Below are 22316 nucleotides of genomic sequence, written 5' to 3'. Positions count from 1 at the left end.
TGTCAAAGACCGTCTCTATCAGAGACGGTCCTAAACCGTCTTTTAGCCCTGTCAAAGACCGTGTCTAATGCTCAGGTCAAATTTTAAGAAGCTCAAAAAAATTATGAATTTTGAAAAAAAATTTAGTTGAGAAGCTTAGAAAAATAATTAAGAATGTTTAAGGAAATTTTAAATTTTGAAAAAAAACTGTAATTTTATAAAAATCTAGATTTTGAAAAAAAAATTAAGAACTTTGAATAATGTTGATAATTTTGAAAAAAAAAAATGATAAAAAAAATGGTATTTTGAAAAAGAAAATTAAAAAATTAAACAAAATTGTGGAGAAGTTGATAAATTGTAAAAAAAAATATATTTTTAAAAAAAGAAAACTAGATTTTGTATTTTTACAAGAAAAATTAAAAAGTTATATAACAAAAGTGAGATTTAAAAAATGATATTTTGAAAAAGAAAATTTAAAAAATTAAACAAAATTGTGAAAAAATTGACAAATTGTAAAAAAATATATATTTTTTAAAAAGGAAAACTAGATTTTGTATTTTGATAAGAAAAATTAAAAAGTTATATAACAAAAGTGAGATTTAAAAAATGATATTTTGAAAAAAAAAAATTTTAAATTAAATAAATTTGTGAAAAAATTGACAAATTGTAAAAATATATATATTTTTACAAAGAAAACTAAATTTTGTATTTTGACAAGAAAAATTGAAATGTTAGATAACAAAAGTGAGATTAAAAAAATGATATTTTGAAAAAGAAAATTTTAAAAATTAAAAAAAAAATTGTGAAAAAATTGACAAATTGTAAAAAAAAATATATTTTAAAAAAGAAAACTAAATTTTGTAAAAAAAAAATGTTAAATTTATTTATAATGAAAATGATATTTAGTTGAAAGAGTAAAAAAAATATACATTTTGAAAAAAAAATGTTAAATTTATTTGTGAAAAACAAAATTACTAAATTATTAGGCACATCCACTAATTGAACCTTTAATCGTTTTTGGACAATATAATCAGTTCAAATTGAAGAGTAAATAACTTCAGATGTTTAAATCAAATTTCACTGAAATTGTTGATCAATCTTGTATGCCCAATATCTTTTTCATATGTAGCATGATTGGGGCGAGTAACTAGTCAAATTGAGAGTATTGATCAGTAAAATAGAGTGAATGAACTAGACATGTAAAATGGGCCAAATATTCTGGTTAGAATTGTGACCCAACTTACTGACTTCGTGAGAACCTAAGAATTGATGTTAGTAAGTTTTGTGGGCCCCATCATGATGTATGTCGAACATCAACATTGTGGATTTGATGTGTCCCCTTTAGGTTATGAGATATCTCAAAAATCATCGGTAAACGAAACTCAAGTGGGCCATACCATTTAAAACTATGTGAAGACATCCTAAAAAATATAAAAGCATTTGGTGGGGCCCACATGATTTTTGGATGCGGTTGAAACTTGGTCTGACCCCTCATCCAAGTGGGACACACATAATGAGTGGGTAGAATATGTGAATCACATTTAGGCAGGCCCAATATATGATTATGAATGTTTTGAGGAAACCTTTCTCCACTACATTTAAGTGAGTTACTCGTTACCTTTACCAGAGTAAACTCTGTGGGATTCACCATTTTTTATTTATTTTATCCACTCCATTCATCCATGTTAACAGATAATTTGAGGTCTAAAGAACAAAAGGGAAGCATATCCAAAGCTCAAGTGGACCACACCACAGGAAATAGTGTGATTGAACCTCTACCATTTAAAATTTCTTGGGGGCCATAGAAGTTTTGAATCAAGCTGATGTTTGTGTTTTCTATTCATTTATATATTTTTGATATTATGAACAACCTTTAACTGTTTTTGGACAATCTAATCAGTCCGGACATGAAGGGTAAATAACTTCAGATGTTTAAATCAAAATTCACTCAAAATGTTGATTAATCGTGTTTGCCCAATATCTTTCTCATATGTAGTATGATTGAGGCGAGTAACTAGTCAAATTGAGGGTAATGATCAGTAAAATAGAGTGAATGGACCAGACATGTAAAATGGGCCCATCATGATGTGTGTCGAACATCAACACCGTGCATTTGATGTCTCCCCTTTAGCTTATGAGATATCTCAAAAATCATATGTATACGAAACTCAGGTGTTGATTACCATTTAAAACTATGTGAAGACATCTAAAAAAATATAAACAGTACAATATTGGTTGTCATACCATTTTGGGGCCATAAAAGTTTTGGATCAAGTTGATTTTTGTTTTTTCCCTTCATCTGGCCCTGTATGACCTAATTAACATATTGGATGTCAAATAAACAGTACAGTAAGCCTTAGGAGGATTTTAATGATGGATATCCAATTACTATTGATTTCATGTGGTGTGGTGCACCTAAGATTTCTGTGGTGGGGTCCACTACAGATTTATATCTGCCTCATTCTTTGGCTCATGACGTAAAATGATATCTCAAAATGGATGAACGGTGTGGATATAACAAATACATCATAGTGGGGCCCACAAAACTTGGTGGATGTTGGTCGGTGCTCTATGGGTCCCACCATGATGTATGTGTTTCATCCAAGTGGGACACACATAATGAATGGGCTAGATCTATGAACCACATCTAGGTGGGCCCAATAAATGATTATTTTTTAAGGTCGTGGCCCACCATGGAATGGTGCATCTGACTGATGGGGCAAATCCAAAGTTCAAGTGGACCCACCATAGAGAAGAGTGGGATAGTGACACCCACTATTGAAACCTTCTTAGGGCCCGCCGCGATGTTTATTTGAGATCCAACCTGTTTATAAGTTAATACAGACATGGATGCAGTTGAAAATTGGTTTGACCCCTCATCCAAGTGGGACACATGTAATGAGTGGGTTGGATATGTGAATCACATTTAGGCAAACCCAATATATGATTATGAATATTCTAAGGAAACCTCTCCATTATATTATGTGGTGTGACCCACATTTAGGCTGATGTTTGTGTTTTCCCTTCATTCATATTTTTTTGATATTATGAACATGTTGGATGATGCTCTGTGGGCCCCATGGCTGGTGGTCGATGTATGTGTTTCATCCTATCCGTTCATCCATTTTTACTGATCATTTCATGGCTTATCCCAAAAAGAGGAGTTACCCTCCATTAAAATATTCATAATCATTTGTTAGGCCCACCGAGATGTGGTTCACAAATCTACCCCATCCATTATGTGTGTCCCACTTGGATGAGGAGTCAGACCAAGTTTCAAATGCATAAAAATTTCAGGTGGGCCCCACCAAGTGCTTTTATATGTTTTAGGCATTTCTTCACATGATTTTAAATGGTATGGCTCACCTAAGTTCCGTATACGGCTGATTTTTGGGATATCCCATAATTTAAGGGGGTCCATCAAATGCACGGTGTTGATGTTTGACACATGTTATGGTGGGGCCCACACAGCTTGACCTTTGTGTTTAATCCAAGCCATCCCCATGAGGTCAAGCTGTGTGGGCCCCACCATGACATTTGTTAAACATCAACACCGTGCATTTGATGGGTCCCTTTTAAATTATAGGATATCCCAAAAATCAGCCGTATATGGAACTCCGGTGGGCCATACCATCTAAAATCACGTGAAGACATGCCTAAAACATATAAAAGCACTTGGTAGGCCCCACCTGAAATTTGGATGCGTTTGAAACTTGATATGAGCCCTCATCCAAGTGGCACACACATAATGGATGCGCTGGATTTGTGAATCACATCTCAGTGGGCCCAAAAAATAGTTATGAATGTTTTAATGGAGGGTAACCCCTCTCAACTTTTGTATGTGGTGTGGCTCACACAAGTAATAGATTGATTTGATTTTTAATCCCTGGGCCCACCATGGGATGGTGCATTTGACTGATAGGGTAGATGTTTGACACGCATCACGGTAGGGCCCACAGAGCCCGGACTGATCACGGCCTAAATTTGGGTGCGCACTCAAAAACAGAGCCGCGCCCAAAAAAACCCCGAAATCCCAATCTCTCCCTCTCTCGCTCTCGCTCTCGCTCTCTCTCTCCGTTCCCTAACCCACATCTCCTTCAATCTCTTTCTCTGATCCAAGCTTTAGGGTTCTCTTCTCTCTTTTCTTATCTACATGTAGAACGCCAAAGAATCTAACCATGGCAATAAACCCAACGAAGAAAACCCTAACTCCGAGTCTGAACCGGAACCCGAATCCATCCCCTCATCTCGACAGCCTTCCCGCGCACCCTTCACCAGCCTCAGCCAAGTTGATGCCAATCTAGCCCTCGCCCGTACACTTCAAGAACAGGTTCGCCGTTATTCTGTTTAGGGTTTGGGTTTTCTTGAATCAGCTCCTTCTTTCATTCTCTGTCTTTTTTGTTGATTGGGTTTTGTTGCTTATGGGCCAGGAAAGGGCGTATATGATGCTTAGAATGAATGGCGGTGATGGAAGCGGTTATGGAAGTTTTGATAGTGGTGGTTATGTTTATGAAGATGAAGCTAGTGATGATCCGAATGATGATGGGAATGATGCTGGGAGCATTGATGATGGTGAAGATGCATTCGATGTGCATGGACGGGCCCCGAGTGAGGATGAATTGGGTGTGGAGATCAACCCGTCAGCATTTGATAGTGATGAGGCATATGCGAGGGCCCTTCAGGATGCAGAGGAGCGAGAAGTTGTTTTTCGCTTGATGGCCCTTGCCGGCATCAATGATTGTGAGTTCACTCGAACTATGGTATTTTAAATTAGACAAAATCTGGTTGGATTGCATGGCATGAATTTCCATGACTGCTGCACTGCACTTGCATTGGACACCATTAGCAGTTGAACCGTTTGTGGGATAGGTTCTACTGTGGTCGAGCCTCTGTAGATGATATCACCAATTGGGTTGTTTTATCTATCCTATCTGATGACTTCTGAATGGATTACAGCATGGGAAAAGCTCGCCAGTTGGATCTGTAGGATAATCCAATCTGTGCAATTTGTGGAGACTGGTCTATTTATTTGGGCCCACTCAATTCAAAGTATCATCATTGTTATATTTGGGCCTCTTTCAACTTCCAATTGTTATGTACAATTGCAGTTCAAAATATGGGTCTCAATTTTTTTAATCAAAATGATGAATGAATAACAATGGAATGGAGCATGTAATTTTATCTAAACAGCGATTTTAAAAAACTAAAATTTATTGACAGCATGAGATTGAAGGAATTTACTAGCTGCTATGGTCTTAAGATAAGCTTTTGATTGTGTGGGTGATTTGAAGTTATCGACCATGATAAATTTATCATGCTAAAATTTGCATATTCAATGTGTTCAACATGCAGCTATTTCTCATATGCTTCTCATATTTGCTAACCTTTCATTTGTAACTAGTCCATGATCAATGTTGGTGCATGCGTATTAATTAACTGAGTATATTCTTATATGGGAGATTGGTATATGAGAGGTAGATGATGCATGGGAACCAGATTCTTTATGAAAACTTTAAGTTTCCTTTAGATCCTACTCCATCTATCATCTATCACTTCTGGTAGCCTTTTTCAAAGTCTTCACGTCTTATGACAGCAAATTCCATCAGACAACATGGCCCACTGGATTATTCAAAGCACCCTTTGGTGATATTCCTTCTAAAGCATCCGGCCTCTATCATTATAGAGGCCAATTTTGAATAACAGCTATGGTTTTTGGCTAGGACAAGCTGATGCAAAAGAGTTTTAGGGTCCTCCAAATTGCAAAATCAAATGAGTAGAAAAGGAGTTGGTTCAATGACCTCCACTCTTAAACACTTGATTCACATGTTCATCATTATTTTTCATTAATTTTCTTTTTCTTTTTAATTTTTTGATGAGTTGGGTATGCTGGAGTTTTCTTCCATTATAGTATGTTGATCGAATGGCTTTTCATTGACATATTCTTTTTGGAATCCGTAGTGTATGTTGCTGTATTTTATTTTACAATGCACCCTTCTTGATGAACGGCCTGGATCTTTGACAAGTGTTGTTCACCTAGATCTATTTTCCTTTCAGATCTCATTGTTTGGAGTTTTGATTTTATTTATTTATTTTCTTTCTTTTTCATTTCAACCATCTCCACTGTATTGAAAGGCAAAGGAAAGGCCCTATTGAGGCACTCTGGCTTGATAAAAGTAGTTGAAAACATCTTTTTCTTAATGTCTTTAATCTTTTTCATGGCTTTTTGAATCCTTTGATTAGAAATAATATTAGTTGACAGTTGTTGGTTTGGGTAGCTAACATTAGTTGGTACTTATACCAGCAGCAAAAGGGTACAAAAACCAAGAAGAAGGTTATTACAAGGATGGTTTTATATAGCACACTTTACCTAGCCAAGGGTTTGTGACAACAAGCAACTCTAATAAGATTTTTGTAGATATTGCTGCATAAGGAACATGATATTCATTCATTAAGCATGAGCTACCATCTTTGAAACTGAATTTGTCATTAGTTTCTTCAAAGAAGGGCGGTTGCCTGTGCTAGAGTGGTTCTTCAATCTTTTTTTTTTTTTTTTTTTTGTTGATTGGTTTTGGTTCTTTCATGGTTTTAAGGGAATGGCATTGTGAGTTGTTTCATGCTTTCTAGGGAACTAGATGGTCATGATCTCTTTTTTTTGGTTCTTTCATAGATCCAGATAAATAGTTCTTGGTGGAGTTTTCTAAAATTCTTTTGGGAAGTTCTTTTCTGGAGTTTCAGATATAGTTCTCAAAAGAAGCTTACCAAGATTTTAAGTTAGAAAGAAGCTTACCAAAATTTTCTTCTTCTTTTGAGTGTGGATGGTTGGAATACATGTAGAATCATTAAATGTACAAACGCATGCCTTAGATCAGATTTTTGCATCTCATTTTCTATTGTTTTTATATTTTATTTTCAGCTAAATTTTCAAATGAATGGTGTCAGTTCATAAAATTCAGAAAAATGAGTGTTTGAACTATAATGGTGGTTGTTGGGAAGACGAGGATGCCAACATTACTGGTTGCAAGGTATTAAAGGGTACAATTAGCCCAGCATACAAGTTGAGATGTTTCCATGTATGCTGATAGTTGCTTTGTTTCTTCAGGATACATTCCGTGGAAGGGTGTGTGAGTGTCCGTTGGTTCAGGAAGTGCAGCTTAAGGGAGATGTTTATAGCAGTTGTCAAGGTAAACCTCTCTCTCGCTCTATATGATGGATGAATGTGCAAGCCTTCATTACTAGTTATAGTTGATAGATCCATCTATATGATGGATGAATGAAATGGTTTATTTGAATGTAAAACTGTCATGATATGTTCGTGTGATGACTGGACAGTCTCTGTAGGTATTTCACACCCTTTTATCATACTTATCTGCAAAATGCACTTAACCATGCATGGCGTGCATTTGAAAATAGCGAGTGTAGTTTGGTTTGAAAATGACGTTTCGCATGTGTGGCGTGCATTTCTTTTAAGATGGTAATTTGGTTTTACTGAAGACAATTGAATTACATAGCCAAGTGTTTAATGTAGGGAACTTCTCTGAAAATGTTATTCTGAATTTATAATATATAACCTATTCTCAAATCCCAAAACCTATAATTTTTTTTAATAGCTGATTGCCGCCTCTGGCATGTTTTAGATACATGATACTCTACATATTGTTCCCCTTTGGTTGGATCATTGTCAAATAAATAAACAATATATTATGGTTCCTTTCAGTTTTTGCTGATTCTGATTTTTCTGTAGCTGATAAATTAACCTGGGGTGTCATCTTACTCCCATATATTTGGCTGTTGGTAGATCCTGTGTTCTTCTTTTTCTCTATTAGTTACTTAGACTATCAAATGTTGATTTTCTTTCATTGTTTAGTTTTTGGTGTATGTGATTGTCTGCATTACTGTAAATTACTGTTCATTTTACCATTTTTGGAACCCACACAAATGATCTTGGCTCGCTTAAGTTTGTCACAGAAAACTTGCCACCAATGCTTGTTACTAAAACTTAAGTTACTGATGAGTACAATCCAATGATTGAATCTCTTTGGTGGTGGAAACTCTTTAAGTACTTGAGACTGTGTTCCCTACTTCTTAGCTCCCTCTTGATCTAGCATATACGGAAACATGGCCACTTTGATTGCAGTAATTTCAGCCTAAGAGGAGACGTGCAGTTTCAGTTTCTTTTATATTAGATTATTTATTTATTTATTTTTTATTTTTTATTTTTGTTTCATTCTTTCTCTTTTTTCCCTTTTTGTTTGGACAATTGGGAACTATTAGAGAAATTGGGCTTCCTCTTATATCTTCTTCTGCTATCCAATTTCATAAACACTTACATATAACATGTGTTGATACTCTATGATCTTAGTGAAAGTTTAAAGTGCAAGGCAAACTCACTTGATTTTTTTTGTATGGATGCATCATGCATGGTTTTTTGATAAAACACATGTATGTATGTGTGTATATGTATGCATGCACACATGGATGGATGAAACGTATGCATGCATGCATGGATGGACAGATTATGCATGTGTGTATGCATGCATACATGCATGGATGGATTTATGTGTGTGTATATGTATGTATGTATGTATGCATGCATGGATGGAAGACTGGATGGATGGATCATCACGCATGTGTGTGTATGTGTGTATGCATGCATGGATAGATGGATGGATTGTTAGATCATGGATGGATGGATCATCATGCATGTGTTTATGTATGTATGTATGCATGCATGGATGAATGGATGTATCATCATGCATGTTTGTATGCATGTATGTATGTATGCATGATCCCAAACCTAAACCCGACCCCAAACCCGAACCCGATTTCCTAAACCTAAACCTTAACTTATCCTCAATTCCCTAAAGCTATAACCTAAAACCTATAACCTAAAACCTACACCTAATCATGTGCATATACTTGCAGATATATATAGATCCATGTATCGGTTGCATGGATCTATATATAGGTTGCATTATAGGAAAATATTTAATAATGTGTCATACAGGTTGTGGCTATCAAAGATATAATATCACCTCCTTATAGGGAAACATTTAATGATGTGTACAGGTAAATTTATTTTTTTTATTCCTTATATTGTTTCCCAGTTATATTTGTGTTGGTTTCAAAGTACAGGTAGCAATAGAAAGTGTTGGTCGATTGTGGCTTATAGACAAAGGGATGAGTAACCAACAATACGAATATGGGAGGCCTTCCCCAGGTATCCAAATGCTTTTAGATACAATTATGTTGTTTTTAAATGTATTAGATCGAAATTGATGGAGCAGACCTGGATGTGCGCCAGAGCTTTCCGGATGTTGAGCGGGGGTCCTTGGAAGGTGAGAACCGCTGTTATGACCATGATGAAGCTGTTTATTTTCTATGGACAACATTGGAGTGGCCTGACCATTTGGACAGACCATGTTTATGTATTAACTCGAAATTGATGGAGTAGACCCGAATGTGCGTTGGAGCTATTCGGAAGAGCGGGGTTCCCTGGAAAGAGGGAACCGCTATTATGACCATGATGAAGCTGTCCATTTTTTATGGACAGCATTAGAAGGGCCTGGCCATTTGCGCCGGATGGCCGTGTTTATATTTGTATTTGCAGGGACCATACCCTTAACCTAAACCAAAACCTATGACTTAAAACCTTAACCTATAACCTAAACCTCAACCTTAACCTAAACCTAAACCTTAACTTAAAACCTAAACCTAAACCTAAAACCTAAATGTATTCTCAAATCCCTAAACCTAAACCTACACTTAATCCTAATCTTAACTCCCTAACCTAAACCTATACCTAAACTTGAAAACCCAAACATAAACCCAATCCCGAACCCGAACCTAAACCTTAACCTTAACCTTAACCTATTTTTAATTTCCTAAACCTATATCTTATAACCTTAACCTTAACCTTAACCTTAACCTTAACCTATACCTATACCTATACCTATAACCTTAACCTAAACCTAAACCTAAACCTAAACCTTAACCTTAACCTTAACCTAAACCTATAACCTTAACCTAAAACCTAAACCTATAACCTAAACCTAAATCAAAACATATAACCAAAACCAAAACCAAAACCAAAACCAAAACCAAAACCTACATCCTAAACCCAAATGCATTCTCAAATCCTATAACCCATAATCTAAACCTAAACCTAAACCTATAGCCTATAACCAAGATCAAAACCCATAACCTAAACCAAAGCTAAAACCTATAGCCTAAACCCGAACCCATTCTCAAATCAAAAAACCTATAACTTAAACCGTTAACCTATAACCTAAATCAAAACCTATAACCGAAACCAAACCTAAACCTAAAACCAAAACCTAAAACCTAAACCTATAATCTATAACATAAATCAAAACATATAATCAAAACCAAATCCCAAAACCCAAACCTAAACCTAAACCTAAACCTATAACCTAAACTCAAATCCCTAAACCTAAACCTAATCCTATAACCTAAACTCAAATCCCTAAACCTTAACTTATAACCTAACATAAACCTATACTTATAACTAAAACTATTCTCAAATCCCAAAACCTATAACCTAAACCTAACCTTTCCCTAAACCTATAACCTAAACTCAATTTCCTAAACCTAAACCTATAGCCTAAACTCATATCCCTAAACCTTAACCTATAAGCTAACCTAAACCTATACTTATAACTTAAAACTATTCCCAAATTCCAAAACCTATAACCTAAACCTAAGCTTTCCCTAAACATATAAGCTAAACTCAATTCCCTAAAGCTAAACCTACACCTAATCCTAATCTCAACTCCCTAACCTAAACCTAAACATAAACTTGAAAACTCAAACTTAAACCCAATTCCGAACCTGAACCCGATTTCCTAAACCTAAACCATAACCCATTCTCAAATCCAAAAACATATAACCTAAACCAAAACCAAAACTAAAACTTATAACCTAAACCTGAACCCATTCTCAAATCCCAAAACCTATAACCTAAACCAAAACCAAAACCTATAACCTAAACCCGAACCTATTCTCAAATTCCAAAACCTATAACCTAAACATAAACCTTAACCTAAACCTATAACCTATAACCAAAACCTATAACCTAAACCTAAACCTTAACCTAAACCTATAACCTATAACATAAATCAAAACCTAAACGTAAACCTAAAACCTAAAACCTAAAACTATAATCTATAACTTAAATAAAAACCTATTACCTTTCCCTAAACCTTAACCTAAATCTATAACCTATAACCTAAATCAAAACCAAAACCAAACCTAAACCTAAATCTATAACCTATAACCTAAACCTAAACCTAAAACCTAATGTATTCTCAAATCTCTAAACCTAAACCTACACCTAATCCTAATCTCAACTCCCTAACCTAAACTTAAACCTAAACTTGAAAACCTAAACCTAAACCTGATCCTGAACCCGAACCCGATTTCCTAAGCCTAAACGTTAACCTATAACCTAACCTAAACCTATACTTATAACCTAAACCTATTCTTAAATCCCAAAACCTATAACTATAACCTAAACCTTAACCAAAAACCTATAACCTAACCTAAACCTAAACATATAACCTTAACCTAAACCTAAACTTATAACCTTAACCTTAACATATAACTTTAACCAAAACCTATAACCTATACCTATTCTCAAATCCCGAACCCGATTTCTTAAACTTAAACCTTAACCTATTCTCAATTCGCTAAACCTATAGCTTACAACCTAAACCGAAACCTAAACCTATACCCTAACCTAAACCTATAACCTATAACCTAAACATAAACCTAAAACCTAAATGTATTCTCAAATCCCTAAACCTAAACCTACACCTAATCCTAATCTCAACTCCCTAACCTAAACCTAAACCTAAACTTGAAAACTCAAACCTAAACCCGAACCCGATTTCCTAAACCTAAACCTTAACCTATTCTCAATTCCCTAAACCTATAGCTTATAACCTAAACTTAAACTTAAACCTTAACCTAAACCTATAACCTATAGCATAAACCTAAACCTAAACCTAAACCTGTAACCTATAACCTAAACCTAAACCCAAAACCTAAATGTATTCTCAAATCCTTAAACCTAAATCTAAACCTTAACCTAAACCTTAACCTAAACCTATAACCTATAGCCTTAATCTAAACCTGTAACCTATAATCTAAATATAAACCTAAAACTTAAATGTATTCTCAAATTCTTAAACCTAAACCTACACCTAATCCTAATCTCATCTCCCTAACCTAAACCTAAACCTAAACTTGAAAACCAAAACCTAAACCCGATCCCAATCCCGAACCCGAACCCAATTTCCTAAGCCTAAAACTTAACCTATCCTCAATACCCTAAACCTATAGCTTATAACCTAAACTTAAACCTAAACCTAAACCTTAACCTAAACCTATAACCTATAGCATAAACCTAAACCTAAACCTAAACCTAAAACCTTAACCTAAATCTATAACCTATAGCCTTAACCTAAACATGTAACTTATAACCTAAACCTAAACCTAAAACCTAAATGTATTCTTAAATCCCTAAACCCAAACCTATACCTAATCCTAACCTCAACTCCCTAACCTAAACCTAAACCTAAACTTGAAAATCCAAACCTAAACTCGATCCTGAACCCGAACCCGATTTCCTAAACCTAAACCTTAACCTATTCTCAATTCCCTAAACCTATTGCTTATAACCTAAACCGAAACTTGAACCTATACCTAAACTTAAACCTAAACCTAAACCTAAAACCTATAACCTAAACATAAACCTAAAACCTAAATGTATTCTCAAATCCCTAAACCTAAACCTACAGCTAATCCTAATCTAAACTCCCTAACCTAAACCTAAACCTAAACTTGATAACCCAAACCTAAACCCGATCCCGAACCCGAACCCGATTTTCTAAACCTAAACCTTAACCTATTCTCAATTCCTTAAACCAATTGCTTATAACCTAAACCGAAACCTAAACTTATACCTTAACCTAAACCTATAACCTATAACCTAAACATAAACCTAAAACCTAAATGTATTCTCAAATCCCTAAACCTAAACCTACACCTAATCCTAATCTCAACTCCCTAACCTAAACCTAAACCTAAACTTGAAAACTCAAACCTAAACCCGAACCCGAACCCAAACTCGATTTCCTAAACCTAAACCTTAACCTATTCTCAATTCCCTAAACCTATAGCTTATAACCTAAACTTAAACCTAAACCTTAACTTAAACCCATAACCTATAGCATAAACCTAAACCTAAACCTAAACCTGTAACCTATAACCTAAACCTAAACCCAAAACCTAAATGTATTCTCAAATCCTTAAACCTAAATCTAAACCTTAACCTAAACCTTAACCTAAACCTATAACCTATAGCCTTAACCTAAACCTGTAACCTATAACCTAAATATAAACCTAAAACCTAAATGTATTCTCAAATTCCTAAACCTAAACCTACACATAATCCTAATCTCAACTCCCTAACCTAAACCTAAACCTAAACTTGAAAACCAAAACCTAAACTCGATCTTGAACCCGAACCCGATTTCCTAAGCCTAAACCTTAACCTATCCTCAATTCCCTAAACCTATAGCTTATAACCTAAACGTAAACCTAAACCTAAACCTTAACCTAAACCTATAACCTATAGCATAAACCTAAACCTAAACCTAAACCTGTAACCTATAACCTAAACCTAAACCTAAAACCTAAATGTATTCTCAAATCCTTAAACCTAAACCTAAACCTTAACCTAAACCTTAACCTAAATCTATAACCTATAGCCTTAACCTAAACATGTAACTTATAACCTAAACCTAAACCTAAAACCTAAATGTATTCTCAAATCCCTAAACCTAAACCTAAACCTAATCCTAATCCTAATCTCAACTCCCTAACCTAAACCTAAACCTAAACTTGAAAATCCAAACCTAAACCCGATTCCGAACCCGAACCCGAACCCGATTTCCTAAACCTAAACCTTAACCTATTCTCAATTCCCTAAACCTATACCTAAACTTAAACCTAAACCTAAACCTAAAACCTATAACCTAAACATAAACCTAAAACCTAAATGTATTCTTAAATCCCTAAACCTAAACCTACAGCTAATCCTAATCTAAACTCCTTAACCTAAACCTAAACCTAAACTTGATAACCCAAACCTAAACCCGATCCCGAACCCGAACCCGATTTCCTAAACCTAAACCTTAACCTATTCTCAATTCCCTAAACCTATTGCTTATAACCTAAACCGAAACCTAAGCCTATACCTAAACCTAAACCTATAACCTATAACCTAAACATAAACCTAAAACCTAAATGTATTCTCAAATCCTTAAACCCAAACCTACACCTAATCCTAATCTCAACTCCCTAACCTAAACCTAAACTTAAACTTGAAAACTCAAACCTAAACCCGATCCCGAACCCAAACCCGATTTCGTAAACCTAAACATTAATGTATTCTCAAATCCCTAAACCTAAACCTACACCTAATCCTAATCTCAACTCCCTAACCTAAACCTAAACCTGAACTTCAAAATCCAAACCTAAACCCGATCCCGAACCTGAACTCAATTTCCTAAACCTAAACCTTAACCTATTCTCAATTCTCTAAACTTATTGCTTATAACCTAAACCGAAACCTGAACCTATACCTTAACTTAAACCTAAACTTATAACCTATAACCTATAACCTATAACCTAAACCTAAACCTAAAACCTAAATATATTCTCAAATCCCTAAACCTAAACCTACACCTAATCCTAATCTCAACTCTCTAACCTAAAACCTAAACCTAAACTTGAAAACTCAAACCTAAACCCGATCCCGAACCCGAACCCGATTTCCTAAACCTAAACCTTAACCTATTCTCAATTCCTTAAACCTGTAGCTTATAACCTAAACCGAAACCTAAACCTATACCTTAACCTAAACCTAAACCTATAACCTATAACCTAAACCTAAACCTAAAACCTAAATGTATTCTCAAATCTCTAAACCTAAACCTAAACTTACACCTAATCCTAATCTCAACTCCCTAACCTAAATCTAAACCTAAACTTGAAAACCAAAACCTAAACCCGATCCCGAACCCGAACCCGATTTTCTAAACCTAAACCTTAACCTATTCTCAATTCCCTAAACCTATTGCTTATAACCTAAACCTATAACCTATAACCTAAACATAAACCTAAAACCTAAATGTATTCTCAAATCCCTAAACCTAAACCTACACCTAATCCTAATCTCAACTCCCTAACCTAAACTTGAAAACTCAAACCTAAACCCGATCCTGAACCCGAACCCGATTTCCTAAACCTAAACCTTAACTTATTCTCAATTCCCTAAACCCATTGCTTATAACCTAAACCGAAACCTAAACATATACCTTAATCTAAACCTATAACCTATAACCTAAACATAAACCTATAACCTAAATGTATTCTCAAATCCCTAAACCTAAACCTACACCTAATCTTAATCTCAACTCCCTAACCTAAACCTAAACCTAAACTTGAAAACTCAAACCTAAACCCGATCCCGAACTCGAAACCGATTTCTTAAACCTAAACCTTAATGTATTCTCAAATCCCTAAACCTAAGCCTACACCTAATCCTAATCTCAACTCCCTAACTTAAACCTAAACCTAAGCCTACACCTAATCCTAATCTCAACTCCCTAACTTAAACCTAAACCTAAACTTGAAAACCAAAACCTAAACCTGATCCCGAACCCGAACCCGATTTCCTAAACCTAAACCTTAACCTATTCTCAATTTCCTAAACTTATAGCTTATAACCTAAACCTAAACCTAAACCTAAACCTTAACCTAAACCTAAAACCTAAATGTATTCTCGAATCCCTAAACCTAAACCTACACCTAATCCTAATCTCAACTCCCTAACCTAAACCTAAACCTAAACCCGATCTCGAACCCGAACCCGATTTCCTAAACATAAACCTTAACCTATTCTCAATTCCCTAAACCTTTATCTTGTAACCTAAACCTAAGCCTAAAGCTATACCTAAACCTGTAACCTATAACTTAAACCTAAACCTAAAACCTATTGCTTATAAGCTAAACCTTAACCTAAACGTAAACCTTAACCTAAACCTAAATGTATTCTCAAATCCCTAAACCTAAACCTACACCTAATCCTAATCTCAACTCCCTAATCCAAACCTAAACCCGATCCCGAACCCGAACCCGATTTCCTAAACCTAAACGTTAACCTATAACCTAATATAAACCTAAACCTATTACCTGCACTTATAACCTAAACCTATAACCTAAACATAAGCCTAAAACCTAAACCTAAACCTAAAATCGAAATGTATTTTCAAATCCTTGAACCTAAACCTACACCTAATCCTAATCTCAACTCCCTAACCTAAACTTAAACCTAAACTTGATAACCCAAACCTAAACCCGATCCCGAACTCGGACCCGATTTCCTAAACGTAAACCTATTCTCAATTCCCTAAAGCTATAACCTATATACTATAACCTATAACTAAAACCTAAACCTATAACCTAAGCCTAAACCTTAACCTAAACCTAAACCAAAACCTGTAACCTAAACCTTAACCTATAACCTATAATCTAAACTTATAACCTATAACCTAAAACCTAATCCTAAACCTAAAACCTAACACCTAAAACCTAAAACCTAAACCTAAACCTATTTTAATGATCAGTTTTATTTTTAAAAAGTGCTCACTTTTTTAAAAGAAGTTTATGCAATTCTTCATGATTCTGAATTATAATGTTTTGTTGGTTTAATTTTTTTTTTCAGGTGAAAGACACAAAAAGAAAATTGTTGCTGATTTTTTTTTCTTTTTTTATTTATGATGTTAAACTTATATGTATTTATGTGTGGATGAATGTAATGTGGATAAGATTGCTTATGTTTGGATGGATTAGTTTATGTTTGGATGAATGTAGTTTATGTTGGATTTATGTAGTTTGGGTTTAGATGGATGTAGTTTATGTTTGGATGAATGTAGTTTATGTTGGATTTACGTAGTTTAGGTTTAGATGGATGTGAATGTGAATATGATGAAATATATTATATAACAGGTGTATATCAGGAAGAATATGATGATGTAATAGGTGTATATTGACCCTCTTATAAGGGACGATCCATGACAGTCCTTTTAAAGGACGGTCCATGACGTCCTTTTAAAGGACGGTCTGTGGCCGTCCTTTGAAGGCCCATAAGAGACGGACCATGACAGTCCTTTTTAAGGACGGTCATGGACCGTCCTTAAAAAGGACGGATTATGGCCGTCCTTTGAAGGCTCATCAGAGACGGTCTACGACAGTCTTTTTTAAGGACGGTCCATGACCGTCCCTTTAAAGGACGGTCGATGGCCGTCCTTTAAAGGCTCATAAGAGACTGTCCGAGACCGTCCTTTTTAAGGACGGTTCATGACCATCCTTTTTTCGTCAATAAAAATGACGGTTTTCGACCGTCCTTTAAGTAATACGACACGTCAAAATTTGACGGCCCTTGTGACGGTCCATGACCGTCCTTTTTGGTCATTTGAGATGGTTTTGGACCGTCCTTTTTTCATAGTTTTGGCGTAGTGTGTGGTTGGGCTTTCCCTTAACATTGGGTGGATTGCCATCCTGCTGAGTTGAAGTCATGTCCGAGGCCGAGCAGGATGTGTTCTGTGGTCTCTCTCCATCTTGTTCTTCAGTGTTAGGGTTCTTCTACAAGCCTCCCGAGTAGGGCGTGATTGAATTCACGTGGGATCATGCCTCAGGAGGTGTACCATCATGGTGGAGCTCTGCATTATCTAGAGGCGAGTGTTACTTTGACTGTTCAGGGTCGTCTTGGTCTTGAGTGGCACTGGTAGGCTATGCGACTCATCATGAGCATTCGAGTCAACCTTGCATTTGTTGGGGGAACCGCGAAAGCATACAGAGATGAATCTAGGATAACAATCCAAAAGCACCAAGCAAAAGGAGAAGAACACATCGATTTAACGTGGAAAAACCCTTCTAGGAAAAAACCACGACACAAAGAAACAGATGATCATTATGAAACCAGAAATTACAAAGAGAGAATGTTTACCCGATTCGAACAACCTCGAATCTCACCCTTACCACACCCCTTTTGAAACCCTAGGACGATTTAAAAACCCCTTAGAATACCTCCTAATCTTGTTTACACCCATATATATATATATATATATATATATATATATATATATAGCCTTGGAAAGAATCCAAACGAAATCGAAAACAAATCCCACAATTTTGCAGTTTTGCGAAAAATTTGCGCAGAATCTATCGATGTCATCGAAGCCCTATTGATGGCATCGAACTAATCATGTCGATGGCAAAGAAGCCTTTCGATGACATTGAACTAACACTTCAACTATCTAGAGAAAAAACATGATTTTCTAGAATTTCTCAATGGCATCTAACACTCATCGATGACATCGAAAAAGTGCCTAGTTAGTCCAGCGACCAACTGAAGAAAATCTAGAAAACATTGATGGGATTGAGAACTATTTGATGCCATCGAAGGTGACATTGAACAGACTATCGATGGCATCGATAAACTCAATAACAGACTCAATTTAAGACATTAATTACAACAACATTTCTGTCCATCTCATTTAAACCCATAACGGAAGCCACGAGGTTATATGTATTTTATCATTTCCTTCCATTTTTCTAGATCATTTGAGCCAAAAATTAAGACAGGTCACAAGTTCAATTGCACCACATCATAGGAAATAAGAGGAAGGATGCTGCCCACTGTGGGAAGCTTCTTGGATCTATAACGCTTATTTTCCATCCAACTTATTCATAAGGTCACACCGGTTAAGATGAAGGGAAAACACAAATATCATCTTGATCCAAAACTACTAATCCCATTGTTGAAGGACGATTACCTAAGGTCAGTGCTTGACTTTTTTTAACCAGTCATAAGGATCTGACTCCGTTTCGCCGTGGGTCCCACACGTTGGGTTGTCGCCAAGGGACGTTCTACGACTGCCCCAACATTAGCTTCACCAGCTGGATAGGGATGCCGATCTATGATGTTGATTTTGGTTGGGGCCACCTATCCACATGGGCCCCGCTACTTTGGGCTTCGAAGGGAAGGCTTTCCTAATGCCAACATGAGAAGGGGATGGGAGCATGTTGCTCCTGATCTGGCTGTAGGTGGCTCACATGAAGGCTTTCGAGGACTCCATTTACCATGGTTTATAGAGAATTACTAGTGCCCCGTTCCGATCGTGGGTTATTTTTCTTTAGGTAGTATATTTTGGTTTCTGCTTATTTAGTAGATAAAAGAATATTTGGAAAACAACGTGCTTGTCATCCTAAGAGCCTAAGAGTAATAAAGCTTGTTTAGTTTCTCACATTATATAACTAAATATTTAATTTAAAAATTACAAAAAAATATTATATAATTAATACAAAATTTACTTTCATACCTTTTTGAGATTTTGACCGTACTAGCATTAGGGGTGTACGTTGAGTCGAACCGAGTCGACCTAGCCTCAACTCTACTCAGCTCGGCCACTAGCTGACCTCAGCTCAAACTCGGCTCGGCTCTATCCTCGAGCTTGACTGGCTAGCTCAACTCGGTTTGGTTAGCAGCTCGGGGGAGCCGAGTTCAAGCCAAGATAGAGTTGAGTTCACCATTACAACATTTTCACAAACATCTGAACTGCACCTTCAAAATCTCACTGTATCTAATACAACAACAATGGTTTTACAGGTATTTTATCAAACAGCTTCTAAGCAACATACAAATCAAGAAAAAAAGGGTGTTGGTTTCATATACATACCTTCCTTGCCACCAACCACACTTCTTTGAGTCATTTCATCAAACACTTGGTGAGCAACATCAATATCAAAGCAACCGAGTCACCGAATTGGTTCGATTTGAGTTCAATTCAAGTTGGGTTCGATCCGAGTTGAGTCGATCTGGGGCCAACTCGAACTCGGCTCGAACTCATTTTCGAGCTCAAAAAATCAGTTTGACTTGACTTGAACTCAGCTTCGAACCGAGTCGAATCGAGCTTTTTCAAGTCGTGTCGAGTGAGTTAACGAGCTAGCTCAGTTCATGTACACCCCTAACTGGCATCGTTGTCTAGTCAAATTCTCGAGAGAGGTTCCACCTTCCAAATATTCTGATGGTGGCCTTCTGACAACCTTGGGAAAATTTTTCAGACCAAAATACCCTTGTCCTTGATTCAGTAGTTGTACGGTTTTTTAGTGAATAACAAGCCACGTCATAGTTAATGCTAAGAAAGTGATGTGGACAGAAGCCTTTTTGGGCGTGGGCAAGGCCCAACTCGTGGGGCCCACATTGATGTATGTGTATAGTCCATGCCGCTCATCCATTTTACTGTGTCATTTAAGGGCTAGGGCCCAAATATCAGCCTAATCTAGAGCTCGTGTGGGCTGCATAATAGAAAATAATGGTGACAATGACACTCACTGTTGAAACTTTTCAGGCTCATTGTGATGTTTGTTAGAAGTGGACCTGCCCAAGTCAGGACTTTTTGGTCCCACGGCGAGCTGGTGGACAAGGTGGATGGAATGGATCACCCCATTGCATGTGGGCCTTGATTCCTATTATTTAAAAATAATCAAGTTATTAATTATATCAACCTAATAACCACGACCTTTACTATATTACAACCACGAACCTTATTACATTACAACCACGACACTTACCGTGTTATATGGGTATGGGTCGTGGTTGCCATGTTATACGGGTCGTTGTTGTAATGTGGTAAGGGTCGAGGTTGTAATTATGTTATATGAGTCATGGTCAGCATGTTATATGGGTCATGGTTGTCATTGGTCGAGGTTGTCATGTTATATGGGTCGTGGGCCCTGTCAAGTTGGATCAACAATTTCTTTTTTAAATGTAGGTGACCTTATATGAATTTGAAATTTTCGATCCTTATGCTTTTAAATTCGAATTTCCATGCAATTTTTATCATCGTTAATTAATTAAAATTCATATAATAGTTTACTTAATCCTTTGAATTTAAATAAATTATTCTGTGTCATTGGGGTGATTCTAGCTCATACCTGAAATTTTCTTGATGCTTTTGTATATTTAAATTTTTATGGTGAAAATTTAATAATTAATTTAAACTAGCAAATTCCTTAGAATTATTGATTTTGAATTATTGCTAAAATTTCTTATGTAAATTTATAGTTTCAAGTTACTGGAAATTATAGAATCTTTTAAATTGAAATGCTTTACCATCAAATCTTAATTCTGGATGTGTTAATTAATTAAAATTTCTTTATATTTAGCTTCGAATTAATGTACAAATTTTTGGAGAAAAAGAAAAATAGTTAATAAAACTTTTATTAATTGGAATATGATATATACTGTATCTGTACTATTGATGAAAATTTTATTAAGTCGATTAAGCTATAGTTTAAATTAAGAATAATAAAATTTAATAATTTAATAAAATAGTATTAAATTTCATGAATTGTAAATCTGATCGTATGTGTAAAATAAATGACTTGTAGTAATTATTAATTTTAGATTAAATGTTACAATTTGTTTAAATTCATTAATACAGATTTCTATTGAGAATATATATATATATATATATAAATAATAATAATAATAATAATAATAATAATAATAATAATAATAATAATAAAGGAGAAATGAAGATGTTGTGGGGGGGTGTGTGTGTGTGTGTGTATTGAATTAATGACTTTAAATTATTATTGTCAAATTCATTTACACCCTGATATTCATTTTTTTTTTAAATTTTAACATTAGCTGAATTAAATTATCTAATTAATTTGTACAATTAGATTATAATTTGATTTTTATTTTTGAATTAGGTGCTAAGTGAATTAAATTAATTTTTCAAAATTTAAACCTTAAATCTAAGTTAGAGGAATTTATTTAAATCAGTTAGTTTAGAATAAATACTAACTGATTTCATTTCTAAATTTTAGTAAAAAAAAAATGGAGAATTGCTTTACTAAGATGTATTCTAATTTACAAGTTTTAGAATTTCTCTTATCAAGATTAAATTAAATTATTATAAGTTTAAATTTTAAGTATTTTGTGATTAATATTATCTGTTTTAGATTATTATTTAAATCAACATTTTAACCCGATATTAAATTGAACTTTTAATTGTATTAATTTAAAACTTATTTTTTAAAAAAAAAATTTGAACATAAGGTACAAATAAATCTTTTCTATAAATTATGAAAATTTGAATTTAGAATGAAATAATCAATTTATATCTACACTTTGTTAAATTTTTCAAAAAAAAGAAATCTAATTTTTGAGATCTAAACAG

The 22316-nt window shown here is 35.0% G+C and overlaps 1 pseudogene; it reads left to right on the top strand.

Annotated features, from left to right (window-relative positions):
* Positions 1–4132: 4132 nt before the first annotated feature.
* Positions 4133–22316, top strand: part of LOC131254876 (uncharacterized) — a 28188-nt pseudogene continuing 10004 nt past the window's right edge.

This window comes from Magnolia sinica, chromosome 9 (genome assembly GCF_029962835.1).
Source record: "Magnolia sinica isolate HGM2019 chromosome 9, MsV1, whole genome shotgun sequence".
Classification (NCBI taxonomy): Eukaryota; Viridiplantae; Streptophyta; class Magnoliopsida; order Magnoliales; family Magnoliaceae; genus Magnolia; species Magnolia sinica.
Note: the sequence above shows the minus strand (reverse complement) of the source record. Positions and strands in the feature narration are given on the sequence as shown.